This window comes from Miscanthus floridulus, chromosome 9 (genome assembly GCF_019320115.1).
Source record: "Miscanthus floridulus cultivar M001 chromosome 9, ASM1932011v1, whole genome shotgun sequence".
In the NCBI taxonomy this organism is placed as follows: Eukaryota; Viridiplantae; Streptophyta; class Magnoliopsida; order Poales; family Poaceae; genus Miscanthus; species Miscanthus floridulus.
Window position 1 is genome coordinate 23538160 of NC_089588.1, and position 3687 is coordinate 23541846.

Genomic DNA, 3687 nt, shown 5'->3' on the forward strand with positions numbered 1-3687 from the left:
TACTCCGATGCAAATGAGCTTTATTACTTGTACTCATGCTTATTTCATATCTTTTGAGTACATCATGTTGGCTTGGGTCATATAAGCTTGCCTAACTCTTTTGTCCTGATTGTCAAAAGCTTATATGAACCAAGCATGTTAAAAACCTCAACTCTTTCACATACTCGAGGTGGTATTGTCATCAATCACCAAAAAGGGGGAGATTGAAAGCATCTAGGCCCCTAGTTGGGTTTCGGTGATTAATGACAATACAAGATTACTATGACTAACGTGTGTTTTGTAGAGGCAATTAAGTTAGGTCATGGTAATGGAGATCGATTGGGGAATCATGGTTGTCATGCCCCTATGATGGAAATCATTTTGGTTTTCAATGGATGGACGACAAGGTTAAGGATGGACTAGTTCTAAGTGTCGATTGGTGTTGAAGATATACTTAGAGTAGTTTAGGACTTTGTTTTTCCTTTGCCTGTACTATTAAGGGGGTATGGACGGGTAGCTTGACCTAGGTGAGTTTAGTGAGTTAGGTGTTGTGCACACTTGCAAAATCTAGCACTAGGTAGCACTAGGACAAACCACGCGCCCAAGTTCACCTCAGACGTGTGGGCGCCGACCAGGAGCAGCGTTGGTATCTAGACTCTGGTGCTAGCAACCACATGATGGGCTCCAAGGCATCCTTCTCCATGCTCGACGGTGATGTTACCGGTACGGTGAAGTTTGGTGACGGCTCAAGGGTGGCTATCCAAGGGCGCGACACCATCATCTTCAGCTGGATGAGCGTGGTAGCGAGGTACTGATCAAGGACGGAGTCCTTAGGATTAGGGACCGGGAGCAGCGACTTCTCGCCAAGATGAAGAGGTCCCTAAATTGGTTGTACCTGCTCGACCTAAAGGTAGAGCAGCCGATGTGCCTGTCGGTAAGGCACTCCAAGGAACCGTGGATATGGCATGCCCAGTTCGGACATCTCAGCTTCGACGCGCTTGGTCGGCTAGAGAAGATGGTCTGAGGGCTACCCCACATGAAGCATAGAGGCGAGCTATGTGACAGCTGCCTGGCCGAGAAGCAGAGGAGGCTACCTTTCCCAAAGGCGTCCAAGTATCACGCGGAGGAAGCTCTTGAGCTCATCCACGGCAACCTCTGTGGGCCGATCACGCCTGCTACATGTGGTGGTCAGAGGTACTTCCTGCTGCTCGTGGATGATTGCAGTCGCTACATGTGGCTGCAACTCCTGACGAGCAAGGACGAAGTGGCGGCGGTGATCAAGAAGTTCAAGACGTGCGCGGAGGCCGACAGCGGCAAGAAGCTTCACGTGCTGAGGACTGATCGCGGTGGTGAATTCACTTCGGTGGAGTTCGCTGCGTACTGTGTAGATCAGGGTGTGGGGCAACACCACACCACGTCGTACTCACCACAATAGAATGGCGTGGTGGAGCGACGGAACCAGATGGTGGTCGGCATGGCCCGATCCATGATGAAGGCCAAAGGCATGCCGACAAGGTTCTAGGGGGAGGCGATGACCACGGCAGTGTTCATCCTCAACCGCGCCCTGACCAAGGCCCTTGAAAGCATCTAGGCCCCTAGTTGGATTTTGATGATTAATGACAATACAAGATTACTATGACTAACGTGTATTTTGCAGAGACAATTAAGTTAGGTCATGGTAATGGAGATCGATTGGGGAATCATGGTTGTCATGCCCCTACGATGGAAATCATTTTGGTTTTCAAAGGATGGACGACAAGGTTAAGGATGGACTAGTTCTAAGTGTTGATTGGTGTTGAAGAGACACTTAGAGTAGTTTAGGACATTGTTTTTCCTTTGGCCATACTATTAAGGGGGGTATGGACAGGTAGCTTGACCTAGGTGAGTCTAGTGAGTTAGGTGTTGTGCACACTTGCAAAATCTAGCACTAGGTAGCACTAGGACAAACCATGCGCCCAAGTTCACCTCGGACGTGTGGACGTCGACCAGGAGCAGCGGTGGTATCTGGACTCTGGTGCCAGCAACCACATGACGGGCTCCAAGGCATCCTTCTCCATGCTCGACGGTGTTGTTACCGGTATGGTGAAGTTTGGTGATGGCTAAAGGGTGGCTATCCAAGGGCGCAACACCATCATCTTCAGATGCCAGAACGGGGAGCACCACGCGCTAACGGATGTATACTACATCCCGTAGCTGCGTTCCAGCATCATCAGCATTGGTCAGCTGGATGAGCGTGGTAGTGAGGTACTGATCAAGGACGGAGTCCTCAGGATCAAGGACCGGGAGCAGCGACTTCTCGCCAAGGTGAAGAGGTCCTTGAACCGGTTGTCCCTGCTCGACCTGAAGGTAGAGTAGCCGGTGTGCCTGGCTGCAAGGCACTCCGAGGAACCATGGATGTGGCATGCCCGGTTCAGACATCTCAGCTTCAACGCGCTTGGTCGGCTAGAGAAGATGGTCTGAGGGCTACCCCACATCAAGAACGGAGGCGAGCTGTGTGACAGCTGCCTGGTCAGGAAGCAGAGGAGGCTAACTTTCCCAATGGCGGCCAAGTATCACACGGAGGAAGCTCTTGAGCTCATCCACAGCGACCTCTGCGGGCCAATCACGCCTACTACATGCGGTGGTCAGTGGTACTTTCTCCTGCTCGTGGATGATTGCAGTCGCTACATGTGGCTGCAACTCCTGACGAGCAAGGACGAAGCGGCGGCGGCGATCAAGAAGTTCAAGATGCGCGCGGAGGCCGACAGTGGCAAGAAGCTCCGTGTGCTGAGGACTGATCGCGGTGGTGAATTCACTTCGGTGGAGTTCGCTACGTACTGCGTGGATCAGGGTATGGGGCAACACCACACCGCGTCGTACTCACCACAACAGAATACCATGGTGGAGCGACGGAGCCAGACGGTGGTCAGCATGGCCCGATCCATGATGAAGGCCAAAGGCATGCCGGCAAGGTTCTGGGGGGAGGCGATGACCACGACAGTGTTCATCCTCAACCGCGCTCTGACCAAGGCCCTTGAAAGCATCTAGGCCCCTAGTTGGGTTTCGGTGATTAATGATAATACAAGATTACTATGACTAACGTGTGTTTTGCAGAGGCAATTAAGTTAGGTCATGGTAATGGAGATCGATTGGGCAATCATGGTTGTGATGCCCCTACGATGGAAATCGTTTTGGTTTTCAAAGCGTGGACGACAAGGTTAAGGATGGACTAGTTCTAAGTGTCGATTGGTGTTGAAGAGACACTTAGAGTAGTTTAGGACTTTGTTTTTCCTTTGGCTGTACTATTAAGGGGGGTATGGATGGGTAGCTTGACTTAGGTGAGTCTAGTGAGTTAGGTGTGGTGCACACTTGCTAAATCTAGCACTAGGTAGCTCTAAAATAGCCCTTAGATCCAATGGAGCAAACTTCATTCATATATGATTGCGAGTTGAAAGTGAATGGAGGGTCAAATGCTGACCGGATGCTGGCTCCGGTGTGACCGGATGCTGGCATAGAGTCTGGTCAGTTCATTTGACCAAGGTGAAGTCATATGGAAGTGACCGGATGCTGAGAGGTGTGACCGGACACTGGGTCCCAGCGTCCGGTCGACTCTAGTAAGGTCCTAGAGAGGGAGAATCCTGATTGGACGCGTCCGGTCACTGCTGACCGGATGCTGGTCAGGTTCCGGCTACTGACCAGACGCTGAGCAGTAAGTGACCGGACGTTGGG